We start from the raw sequence: 14117 nt of genomic DNA, 5'->3' as shown, positions 1-14117 counted from the left end.
CCCAAATAAGTACTCCCTAACCCTAAGTGAGTTACCCTCGTCCCATATAAGTACTCACTGATACCAAGTGAGTTACCCTCGTCCCATATAAGTACTCACTGATCCCCAAGTGAGTTACCCTCGTCCCATATAAGTACTCCCTGAGTCCGAGTGAGTTACCCAAGTCCCATATAAGTACTCACTGATCCCCAAGTGAGTTACCCTCATCCCATATAAGTACTCCCTGACCCCAAGTGTGTTACCCTCGTCCCATATAAGTACACACTGATCCCCAAGTGAGTTACCCTCGTCTCATATAAGTACTGCCTTTCCCCAAGTGAGTTACCCTCGTCCCATATAAGTACTTCCTGACCCCCAAGTGAGTTACCCTTGTCCCATATAAGTACTCCCTGACACCGCATGAATTACCTTAGACCCAAATATGTATTCCCTGACCCTAAGTGAGTTACCCTCGTCCCATATAAGTACTCATTGATCCCCAAGTGAGTTACCCTCGTCCCATATAAGTACTCCCTGACCAGTGTGAGTTACCCTCGTCCCATATAAGTACTCCCTGACCCCAAGTGAGTTACCCTCGTCCCATATAAGTACTCACTGATCCCCAAGTGAGTTACCTTCGTCCCATATAAGTACTCCCTGACCCCGTGTGAGTTACCCTCATCCCATATAAGTACTCCCCGACTCCAAGTGTTGTACCCTCGTCCCATATAAGTACTCCCTGAGTCCGAGTGAGTTACTCTCGTCCCATATAAGTACTCCCCGCCTCCAAGTGTGTTACGCTCGTCCCATATAAGTACTCCCTGACCCCGTGTGAGTTACCCTCTTCCCATATAAGTACTCCCTGACCCCAAGTCAGTTACCCTCGTCCCATATAAGTAGTCCCTGACCCCAAGCCAGTTACCCTCGTCCCATATAAGTACTCACTGATCCCCAAGTGAGTTACACTAGTCCCATATAAGTACTCCCTGACACCGCATGAATTACCTTAGACCCAAATATGTATTCCCTGACCCTAAGTGAGTTACCCTCGTCCCATATAAGTGCTCACTGATCCCCAAGTGAGTTACCCTCGTCCCATATAAGTACTCCCTGACCCAGTGTGAGTTACCCTCGTCCCATATAAGTACTCCCTGACCCCAAGTGAGTTACCCTCGTCCCATATAAGTACTCACTGATCCCCAAGTGAGTTACCTTCGTCCCATATAAGTACTCCCTGACCCCGTGTGAGTTACCCTCGTCCCATATAAGTACTCCCCGACTCCAAGTGTTGTACCCTCGTCCCATATAAGTACTCCCTGAGTCCGAGTGAGTTACCCTCGTCCCATATAAGTACTCCCCGCCTCCAAGTGTGTTACCCTCGTCCCATATAAGTACTCCCTGACCCCGTGTGAGTTACCCTCTTCCCATATAAGTACTCCCTGACCCCAAGTCAGTTACCCTCGTCCCATATAAGTAGTCCCTGACCCCAAGTCAGTTACCCTCGTCCCATATAAGTACTCACTGATCCCCAAGTGAGATACACTAGTCCCATATAAGTACTCCCTGACCCTCAAGTGAGTTACCCTTGTCCCATATAAGTACTCCCTGACCCCGCGTGAATTACCCTAGTCCCAAATAAGTACTCCCTAACCCTAAGTGAGTTACCCTCGTCCCATATAAGTACTCACTGATCCCCAAGTGAGTTACCCTAGTCCCATATAAGTACTCCCTGACACCAAGTGTGTTACCCTCGTCCCATATAAATACTCCCTGAGTCCGAGTGAGTTACCCAAGTCCCATATAAGTACTCACTGATCCCCAAGTGAGTTACCCTCGTCCCATATAAGTACTCCCTGACCCCCAAGTGAGTTACCCTAGTCCCATATAAGTACTCCCTGACACCAAGTGTGTTACCCTCGTCCCATATATGTACTCCCTGACCCCGTGTGAGTTACCCTCGTCCCATATAAGTACACACTGATCCCCAAGTGAGTTACCCTCGTCTCATATAAGTACTGCCTTTCCCCAAGTGAGTTACCCTCGTCCCATATAAGTACTTCCTGACCCCGCGTGAATTACCCTAGTCCCAAATAAGTACTCCCTAACCCTAAGTGAGTTACCCTCGTCCCATATAAGTACTCACTGATACCAAGTGAGTTACCCTCGTCCCATATAAGTACTCACTGATCCCCAAGTGAGTTACCCTCGTCCCATATAAGTACTCCCTGAGTCCGAGTGAGTTACCCAAGTCCCATATAAGTACTCACTGATCCCCAAGTGAGTTACCCTCATCCCATATAAGTACTCCCTGACCCCAAGTGTGTTACCCTCGTCCCATATAAGTACACACTGATCCCCAAGTGAGTTACCCTCGTCTCATATAAGTACTGCCTTTCCCCAAGTGAGTTACCCTCGTCCCATATAAGTACTTCCTGACCCCCAAGTGAGTTACCCTTGTCCCATATAAGTACTCCCTGACACCGCATGAATTACCTTAGACCCAAATATGTATTCCCTGACCCTAAGTGAGTTACCCTCGTCCCATATAAGTACTCATTGATCCCCAAGTGAGTTACCCTCGTCCCATATAAGTACTCCCTGACCAGTGTGAGTTACCCTCGTCCCATATAAGTACTCCCTGACCCCAAGTGAGTTACCCTCGTCCCATATAAGTACTCACTGATCCCCAAGTGAGTTACCCTCGTCTCATATAAGTACTGCCTTTCCCCAAGTGAGTTACCCTCGTCCCATATAAGTACTTCCTGACCCCGCGTGAATTACCCTAGTCCCAAATAAGTACTCCCTAACCCTAAGTGAGTTACCCTCGTCCCATATAAGTACTCACTGATACCAAGTGAGTTACCCTCGTCCCATATAAGTACTCACTGATCCCCAAGTGAGTTACCCTCGTCCCATATAAGTACTCCCTGAGTCCGAGTGAGTTACCCAAGTCCCATATAAGTACTCACTGATCCCCAAGTGAGTTACCCTCATCCCATATAAGTACTCCCTGACCCCAAGTGTGTTACCCTCGTCCCATATAAGTACACACTGATCCCCAAGTGAGTTACCCTCGTCTCATATAAGTACTGCCTTTCCCCAAGTGAGTTACCCTCGTCCCATATAAGTACTTCCTGACCCCCAAGTGAGTTACCCTTGTCCCATATAAGTACTCCCTGACACCGCATGAATTACCTTAGACCCAAATATGTATTCCCTGACCCTAAGTGAGTTACCCTCGTCCCATATAAGTACTCATTGATCCCCAAGTGAGTTACCCTCGTCCCATATAAGTACTCCCTGACCAGTGTGAGTTACCCTCGTCCCATATAAGTACTCCCTGACCCCAAGTGAGTTACCCTCGTCCCATATAAGTACTCACTGATCCCCAAGTGAGTTACCTTCGTCCCATATAAGTACTCCCTGACCCCGTGTGAGTTACCCTCATCCCATATAAGTACTCCCCGACTCCAAGTGTTGTACCCTCGTCCCATATAAGTACTCCCTGAGTCCGAGTGAGTTACTCTCGTCCCATATAAGTACTCCCCGCCTCCAAGTGTGTTACGCTCGTCCCATATAAGTACTCCCTGACCCCGTGTGAGTTACCCTCTTCCCATATAAGTACTCCCTGACCCCAAGTCAGTTACCCTCGTCCCATATAAGTAGTCCCTGACCCCAAGCCAGTTACCCTCGTCCCATATAAGTACTCACTGATCCCCAAGTGAGTTACACTAGTCCCATATAAGTACTCCCTGACCCCGTGTGAGTTACCCTCGTCCCATATAAGTACTCCCTGACCCCAAGTCAGTTACCCTCGTCCCATATAAGTACTCCCTGACCCCAAGTCAGTTACCCTCGTCCCATATAAGTACTCCCTGACCCAGTGTGAGTTACCCTCGTCTCATATAAGTACTCCCTGACCCCAAGTGAGTTACCCTCGTCCCATATAAGTACTTACTGATCCCCAAGTGAGTTACCCTCGTCCCATATAAGTACTCCCTGACCCCGTGTGAGTTACCCTCTTCCCATATAAATACTCCCTGGCCCCAAGTGAGTTACCCTCGTCCCATATAAGTACTCCCCGACTCCAAGTGTGTTACCCTCGTCCCATATAAGTAGTCCCTGACCCCAAGCCAGTTACCCTCGTCCCATATAAGTACTCACTGATCCCCAAGTGAGTTACACTAGTCCCATATAAGTACTCCCTGACCCCGTGTGAGTTACCCTCGTCCCATATAAGTACTCCCTGACCCCAAGTCAGTTACCCTCGTCCCATATAAGTACTCCCTGACCCCAAGTCAGTTACCCTCGTCCCATATAAGTACTCCCTGACCCAGTGTGAGTTACCCTCGTCTCATATAAGTACTCCCTGACCCCAAGTGAGTTACCCTCGTCCCATATAAGTACTTACTGATCCCCAAGTGAGTTACCCTCGTCCCATATAAGTACTCCCTGACCCCGTGTGAGTTACCCTCGTCCCATATAAGTACTCCCTGATCCCAAGTGAGTTACCCTCGTCCCATATAAGTACTCACTGATCCCCAAGTGAGTTACCCTTGTCCTATATAAGTACTCCCTGACCCTCAAGCGAGTTACCCTTGTCCCATATAAGTACTCCCTGACCCCGCGTGAATTACCCTAGTCCCAAATAAGTACTCCCTAACCCTAAGTGAGTTACCCTCGTCCCATATAAGTACTCACTGATCCCCAAGTGAGTTACCCTAGTACCATATAAGTACTCCCTGACACCAAGTGTGTAACCCTCGTCCCATATAAGTACTCCCTGAGTCCGAGTGATTTACCCAAGTCCCATATAAGTACTCCCTGACCCCAAGTCAGTTACCCTCGTCCCATATAAGTACTCCCTGACCCAGTGTGAGTTACCCTCGTCTCATATAAGTACTCCCTGACCCCAAGTGAGTTACCCTCGTCCCATATAAGTACTTACTGATCCCCAAGTGAGTTACCCTCGTCCCATATAAGTACTCCCTGACCCCGTGTGAGTTACCCTCTTCCCATATAAATACTCCCTGACACCAAGTGTGTAACCCTCGTCCTATATAAGTACTCCCTGACCCTCAAGTGAGTTACCCTTGTCCCATATAAGTACTCCCTGACCCCGCGTGAATTACCCTAGTCCCAAATAAGTACTCCCTAACCCTAAGTGAGTTACCCTCGTCCCATATAAGTACTCACTGATCCCCAAGTGAGTTACCCTAGTACCATATAAGTACTCCCTGACACCAAGTGTGTAACCCTCGTCCCATATAAGTACTCCCTGAGTCCGAGTGAGTTACCCAAGTCCCATATAAGTACTCACTGATCCCCAAGTGAGTTACCCTCATCCCATATAAGTACTCCCTGACCCCAAGTGTGTTACCCTCGTCCCATATAAGTACACACTGATCCCCAAGTGAGTTACCCTCGTCTCATATAAGTACTGCCTTTCCCCAAGTGAGTTACCCTCGTCCCATATAAGTACTCCCTGACCCCGTGTGAGTTACCCTCTTCCCATATAAATACTCCCTGGCCCCAAGTGAGTTACCCTCGTCCCATATAAGTACTCCCCGACTCCAAGTGTGTTACCCTCGTCCCATATAAGTAGTCCCTGACCCCAAGCCAGTTACCCTCGTCCCATATAAGTACTCACTGATCCCCAAGTGAGTTACACTAGTCCCATATAAGTACTCCCTGACCCCGTGTGAGTTACCCTCGTCCCATATAAGTACTCCCTGACCCCAAGTCAGTTACCCTCGTCCCATATAAGTACTCCCTGACCCCAAGTCAGTTACCCTCGTCCCATATAAGTACTCCCTGACCCAGTGTGAGTTACCCTCGTCTCATATAAGTACTCCCTGACCCCAAGTGAGTTACCCTCGTCCCATATAAGTACTTACTGATCCCCAAGTGAGTTACCCTCGTCCCATATAAGTACTCCCTGACCCCGTGTGAGTTACCCTCGTCCCATATAAGTACTCCCTGATCCCAAGTGAGTTACCCTCGTCCCATATAAGTACTCACTGATCCCCAAGTGAGTTACCCTTGTCCTATATAAGTACTCCCTGACCCTCAAGCGAGTTACCCTTGTCCCATATAAGTACTCCCTGACCCCGCGTGAATTACCCTAGTCCCAAATAAGTACTCCCTAACCCTAAGTGAGTTACCCTCGTCCCATATAAGTACTCACTGATCCCCAAGTGAGTTACCCTAGTACCATATAAGTACTCCCTGACACAAAGTGTGTAACCCTCGTCCCATATAAGTACTCCCTGAGTCCGAGTGATTTACCCAAGTCCCATATAAGTACTCCCTGACCCCAAGTCAGTTACCCTCGTCCCATATAAGTACTCCCTGACCCAGTGTGAGTTACCCTCGTCTCATATAAGTACTCCCTGACCCCAAGTGAGTTACCCTCGTCCCATATAAGTACTTACTGATCCCCAAGTGAGTTACCCTCGTCCCATATAAGTACTCCCTGACCCCGTGTGAGTTACCCTCTTCCCATATAAATACTCCCTGACACCAAGTGTGTAACCCTCGTCCTATATAAGTACTCCCTGACCCTCAAGTGAGTTACCCTTGTCCCATATAAGTACTCCCTGACCCCGCGTGAATTACCCTAGTCCCAAATAAGTACTCCCTAACCCTAAGTGAGTTACCCTCGTCCCATATAAGTACTCACTGATCCCCAAGTGAGTTACCCTAGTACCATATAAGTACTCCCTGACACCAAGTGTGTAACCCTCGTCCCATATAAGTACTCCCTGAGTCCGAGTGAGTTACCCAAGTCCCATATAAGTACTCACTGATCCCCAAGTGAGTTACCCTCATCCCATATAAGTACTCCCTGACCCCAAGTGTGTTACCCTCGTCCCATATAAGTACACACTGATCCCCAAGTGAGTTACCCTCGTCTCATATAAGTACTGCCTTTCCCCAAGTGAGTTACCCTCGTCCCATATAAGTACTTCCTGACCCCCAAGTGAGTTACCCTTGTCCCATATAAGTACTCCCTGACACCGCATGAATTACCTTAGACCCAAATATGTATTCCCTGACCCTAAGTGAGTTACCCTCGTCCCATATAAGTACTCATTGATCCCCAAGTGAGTTACCCTCGTCCCATATAAGTACTCCCTGACCCAGTGTGAGTTACCCTCGTCCCATATAAGTACTCCCTGACCCCAAGTGAGTTACCCTCGTCCCATATAAATACTCACTGATCCCCAAGTGAGTTACCTTCGTCCCATATAAGTACTCCCTGACCCCGTGTGAGTTACCCTCGTCCCATATAAGTACTCCCCGACTCCAAGTGTTGTACCCTCGTCCAATATAAGTACTCCCTGAGTCCGAGTGAGTTACTCTCGTCCCATATAAGTACTCCCCGCCTCCAAGTGTGTTACCCTCGTCCCATATAAGTACTCCCTGACCCCGTGTGAGTTACCCTCTTCCCATATAAGTACTCCCTGACCCCAAGTCAGTTACCCTCGTCCCATATAAGTAGTCCCTGACCCCAAGTCAGTTACCCTCGTCCCATATAAGTACTCACTGATCCCCAAGTGAGTTACACTAGTCCCATATAAGTACTCCCTGACCCTCAAGTGAGTTACCCTTGTCCCATATAAGTACTCCCTGACCCCGCGTGAATTACCCTAGTCCCAAATAAGTACTCCCTAACCCTAAGTGAGTTACCCTCGTCCCATATAAGTACTCACTGGTCCCCAAGTGAGTTACCCTAGTCCCATATAAGTACTCCCTGACACCAAGTGTGTTACCCTCGTCCCATATAAATACTCCCTGAGTCCGAGTGAGTTACCCAAGTCCCATATAAGTACTCACTGATCCCCAAGTGAGTTACCCTCGTCCCATATAAGTACTCCCTGACTCCCAAGTGAGTTACCCTAGTCCCATATAAGTACTTCCTGACCCCGCGTGAATTACCCTAGTCCCAAATAAGTACTCCCTAACCCTAAGTGAGTTACCCTCGTCCCATATAAGTACTCACTGATACCAAGTGAGTTACCCTCGTCCCATATAAGTACTCACTGATCCCCAAGTGAGTTACCCTCGTCCCATATAAGTACTGCCTGTCCCCAAGTGAGTTACCCTCGTCCCATATAAGTACCCCCTGACCCCAAGTGAGTTACCCTCGTCCCATAAAAGTACTCCCTGACCCCAAGTCAGTTACCCTCGTCCCATATAAGTAGTCCCTGACCCCAAGTCAGTTACCCTCGTCCCATATAAGTACTCACTGATCCCCAAGTGAGTTACACTAGTCCCATATATGTACTCCCTGACCCTCAAGTGAGTTACCCTTGTCCCATATAAGTACTCCCTGACCACGCGTGAATTACCCTAGTCCCAAATAAGTACTCCCTAACCCTAAGTGAGTTACCCTCGTCCCATATAAGTACACACTGATCCCCAAGTGAGTTACCCTCGTCTCATATAAGTACTGCCTTTCCCCAAGTGAGTTACCCTCGTCCCATATAAGTACTTCCTGACCCCCAAGTGAGTTACCCTTGTCCCATATAAGTACTCCCTGACACCGCATGAATTACCTTAGACCCAAATATGTATTCCCTGACCCTAAGTGAGTTACCCTCGTCCCATATAAGTGCTCACTGATCCCCAAGTGAGTTACCCTCGTCCCATATAAGTACTCCCTGACCCAGTGTGAGTTACCCTCGTCCCATATAAGTACTCCCTGACCCCAAGTGAGTTACCCTCGTCCCATATAATTACTCACTGATCCCCAAGTGAGTTACCTTCGTCCCATATAAGTACTCCCTGACCCCGTGTGAGTTACCCTCGTCCCATATAAGTACTCCCCGACTCCAAGTGTTGTACCCTCGTCCCATATAAGTACTCCCTGAGTCCGAGTGAGTTACCCTCGTCCCATATAAGTACTCCCCGCCTCCAAGTGTGTTACCCTCGTCCCATATAAGTACTCCCTGACCCCGTGTGAGTTACCCTCTTCCCATATAAGTACTCCCTGACCCCAAGTCAGTTACCCTCGTCCCATATAAGTAGTCCCTGACCCCAAGTCAGTTACCCTCGTCCCATATAAGTACTCACTGATCCCCAAGTGAGATACACTAGTCCCATATAAGTACTCCCTGACCCTCAAGTGAGTTACCCTTGTCCCATATAAGTACTCCCTGACCCCGCGTGAATTACCCTAGTCCCAAATAAGTACTCCCTAACCCTAAGTGAGTTACCCTCGTCCCATATAAGTACTCACTGATCCCCAAGTGAGTTACCCTAGTCCCATATAAGTACTCCCTGACACCAAGTGTGTTACCCTCGTCCCATATAAATACTCCCTGAGTCCGAGTGAGTTACCCAAGTCCCATATAAGTACTCACTGATCCCCAAGTGAGTTACCCTCGTCCCATATAAGTACTCCCTGACCCCCAAGTGAGTTACCCTAGTCCCATATAAGTACTCCCTGACACCAAGTGTGTTACCCTCGTCCCATATATGTACTCCCTGACCCCGTGTGAGTTACCCTCGTCCCATATAAGTACACACTGATCCCCAAGTGAGTTACCCTCGTCTCATATAAGTACTGCCTTTCCCCAAGTGAGTTACCCTCGTCCCATATAAGTACTTCCTGACCCCGCGTGAATTACCCTAGTCCCAAATAAGTACTCCCTAACCCTAAGTGAGTTACCCTCGTCCCATATAAGTACTCACTGATACCAAGTGAGTTACCCTCGTCCCATATAAGTACTCACTGATCCCCAAGTGAGTTACCCTCGTCCCATATAAGTACTGCCTGTCCCCAAGTGAGTTACCCTCGTCCCATATAAGTACCCCCTGACCCCAAGTGAGTTACCCTCGTCCCATATAAGTACTCACTGATCCCCAAGTGAGTTACCCTAGTCCCATATAAGTACTCCCTGACACCAAGTGTGTTAACCTCGTCCCATATAAATACTCCCTGAGTCCGAGTGAGTTACCCAAGTCCCATATAAGTACTCACTGATCCCCAAGTGAGTTACCCTCGTCCCATATAAGTACTCCCTGACCCCCAAGTGAGTTACCCTAGTCCCATATAAGTACTCCCTGACACCAAGTGTGTTACCCTCGTCCCATATATGTACTCCCTGACCCCGTGTGAGTTACCCTCGTCCCATATAAGTACACACTGATCCCCAAGTGAGTTACCCTCGTCTCATATAAGTACTGCCTTTCCCCAAGTGAGTTACCCTCGTCCCATATAAGTACTTCCTGACCCCGCGTGAATTACCCTAGTCCAAAATAAGTACTCCCTAACCCTAAGTGAGTTACCCTCGTCCCATATAAGTACTCACTGATACCAAGTGAGTTACCCTCGTCCCATATAAGTACTCACTGATCCCCAAGTGAGTTACCCTCGTCCCATATAAGTACTGCCTGTCCCCAAGTGAGTTACCCTCGTCCCATATAAGTACCCCCTGACCCCAAGTGAGTTACCCTCGTCCCATAAAAGTACTCCCTGACCCCAAGTCAGTTACCCTCGTCCCATATAAGTAGTCCCTGACCCCAAGTCAGTTACCCTCGTCCCATATAAGTACTCACTGATCCCCAAGTGAGTTACACTAGTCCCATATATGTACTCCCTGACCCTCAAGTGAGTTACCCTTGTCCCATATAAGTACTCCCTGACCCCGCGTGAATTACCCTAGTCCTAAAAGAGTACTCCCTAACCCTAAGTGAGTTACCCTAGTCCCATATAAGTACTCCCTGACACCAAGTGTGTTACCCTCGTCCCATATAAGTACTCCCTGAGTCCGAGTGAGTTACCCAAGTCCCATATAAGTACTCACTGATCCCCAAGTGAGTTACCCTCATCCCATATAAGTACTCCCTGACCCCAAGTGAGTTACCCTCGTCCCATATAAGTACACACTGATCCCTAAGTGAGTTACCCTCGTCTCATATAAGTACTGCCTTTCCCCAAGTGAGTTACCCTCGTCCCATATAAGTACTTCCTGACCCCCAAGTGAGTTACCCTTGTCCCATATAAGTACTCCCTGACACCGCATGAATTACCTTAGACCCAAATATGTATTCCCTGACCCTAAGTGAGTTACCCTCGTCCCATATAAGTGCTCACTGATCCCCAAGTGAGTTACCCTCGTCCCATATAAGTACTCCCTGACCCAGTGTGAGTTACCCTCGTCCCATATAAGTACTCCCTGACCCCAAGTGAGTTACCCTCGTCCCATATAAGTACTCACTGATCCCCAAGTGAGTTACCTTCGTCCCATATAAGTACTCCCTGACCCCGTGTGAGTTACCCTCGTCCCATATAAGTACTCCCCGACTCCAAGTGTTGTACCCTCGTCCCATATAAGTACTCCCTGAGTCCGAGTGAGTTACCCTCGTCCCATATAAGTACTCCCCGCCTCCAAGTGTGTTACCCTCGTCCCATATAAGTACTCCCTGACCCCGTGTGAGTTACCCTCTTCCCATATAAGTACTCCCTGACCCCAAGTCAGTTACCCTCGTCCCATATAAGTAGTCCCTGACCCCAAGTCAGTTACCCTCGTCCCATATAAGTACTCACTGATCCCCAAGTGAGATACAATAGTCCCATATAAGTACTCCCTGACCCTCAAGTGAGTTACCCTTGTCCCATATAAGTACTCCCTGACCCCGCGTGAATTACCCTAGTCCCAAATAAGTACTCCCTAACCCTAAGTGAGTTACCCTCGTCCCATATAAGTACTCACTGATCCCCAAGTGAGTTACCCTAGTCCCATATAAGTACTCCCTGACACCAAGTGTGTTACCCTCGTCCCATATAAATACTCCCTGAGTCCGAGTGAGTTACCCAAGTCCCATATAAGTACTCACTGATCCCCAAGTGAGTTACCCTCGTCCCATATAAGTACTCCCTGACCCCCAAGTGAGTTACCCTAGTCCCATATAAGTACTCCCTGACACCAAGTGTGTTACCCTCGTCCCATATATGTACTCCCTGACCCCGTGTGAGTTACCCTCGTCCCATATAAGTACACACTGATCCCCAAGTGAGTTACCCTCGTCTCATATAAGTACTGCCTTTCCCCAAGTGAGTTACCCTCGTCCCATATAAGTACTTCCTGACCCCGCGTGAATTACCCTAGTCCCAAATAAGTACTCCCTAACCCTAAGTGAGTTACCCTCGTCCCATATAAGTACTCACTGATACCAAGTGAGTTACCCTCGTCCCATATAAGTACTCACTGATCCCCAAGTGAGTTACCCTCGTCCCATATAAGTACTGCCTGTCCCCAAGTGAGTTACCCTCGTCCCATATAAGTACCCCCTGACCCCAAGTGTGTTACCCTCGTCCCATATAAATACTCCCTGAGTCCGAGTGAGTTACCCAAGTCCCATATAAGTACTCACTGATCCCCAAGTGAGTTACCCTCGTCCCATATAAGTACTCCCTGACCCCCAAGTGAGTTACCCTAGTCCCATATAAGTACTCCCTGACACCAAGTGTGTTACCCTCGTCCCATATATGTACTCCCTGACCCCGTGTGAGTTACCCTCGTCCCATATAAGTACACACTGATCCCCAACTGAGTTACCCTCGTCTCATATAAGTACTGCCTTTCCCCAAGTGAGTTACCCTCGTCCCATATAAGTACTTCCTGACCCCGCGTGAATTACCCTAGTCCCAAATAAGTACTCCCTAACCCTAAGTGAGTTACCCTCGTCCCATATAAGTACTCACTGATACCAAGTGAGTTACCCTCGTCCCATATAAGTACTCACTGATCCCCAAGTGAGTTACCCTCGTCCCATATAAGTACTGCCTGTCCCCAAGTGAGTTACCCTCGTCCCATATAAGTACCCCCTGACCCCAAGTGAGTTACCCTCGTCCCATAAAAGTACTCCCTGACCCCAAGTCAGTTACCCTCGTCCCATATAAGTAGTCCCTGACCCCAAGTCAGTTACCCTCGTCCCATATAAGTACTCACTGATCCCCAAGTGAGTTACACTAGTCCCATATATGTACTCCCTGACCCTCAAGTGAGTTACCCTTGTCCCATATAAGTACTCCCTGACCCCGCGTGAATTACCCTAGTCCTAAAAGAGTACTCCCTGACCCCGCGTGAATTACCCTAGTCCTAAAAGAGTACTCCCTAACCCTAAGTGAGTTACCCTAGTCCCATATAAGTACTCCCTGACACCAAGTGTGTTACCCTCGTCCCATATAAGTACTCCCTGAGTCCGAGTGAGTTACCCAAGTCCCATATAAGTACTCCCTGACCCCAAGTGAGTTACCCTCGTCCCATATAAGTACACACTGATCCCCAAGTGAGTTACCTTCGTCTCATATAAGTACTGCCTTTCCCCAAGTGAGTTACCCTCGTCCCATATAAGTACTTCATGACCCCCAAGTGAGTTACCCTTGTCCCATATAAGTACTCCCTGACCCCGTGTGAGTTACCCTCTTCCCATATAAGTACTCCCTGACCCCAAGTCAGTTACCCTCGTCCCATATAAGTAGTCCCTGACCCCAAGTCAGTTACCCTCGTCCCATATAAGTACTCACTGATCCCCAAGTGAGTTACACTAGTCCCATATAAGTACTCCCTGACCCTCAAGTGAGTTACCCTTGTCCCATATAAGTACTCCCTGACCCCGCGTGAATTACCCTAGTCCCAAATAAGTACTCCCTAACCCTAAGTGAGTTACCCTCGTCCCATATAAGTACTCACTGATCCCCAAGTGAGTTACCCTAGTCCCATATAAGTACTCCCTGACACCAAGTGTGTTACCCTCGTCCCATATAAATACTCCCTGAATCCGAGTGAGTTACCCAAGTCCCATATAAGTACTCACTGATCCCCAAGTGAGTTACCCTCGTCCCATATAAGTACTCCCTGACCCCCAAGTGAGTTACCCTAGTCCCATATAAGTACTCCCTGACACCAAGTGTGTTACCCTCGTCCCATATATGTACTCCCTGACCCCGTGTGAGTTACCCTCGTCCCATATAAGTACACACTGATCCCCAAGTGAGTTACCCTCGTCTCATATAAGTACTGCCTTTCCCCAAGTGAGTTACCCTCGTCCCATATAAGTACTTCCTGACCCCGCGTGAATTACCCTAGTCCCAAATAAGTACTCCCTAACCCTAAGTGAGTTAC

Source organism: Prorops nasuta, unplaced genomic scaffold (genome assembly GCF_024137725.1).
Source record: "Prorops nasuta isolate Cenicafe-Biocafe unplaced genomic scaffold, Cenicafe_Pnas_1.2 PNAS00042, whole genome shotgun sequence".
NCBI lineage: Eukaryota > Metazoa > Arthropoda > Insecta > Hymenoptera > Bethylidae > Prorops > Prorops nasuta.
This window is presented reverse-complemented; position numbering follows the sequence as displayed.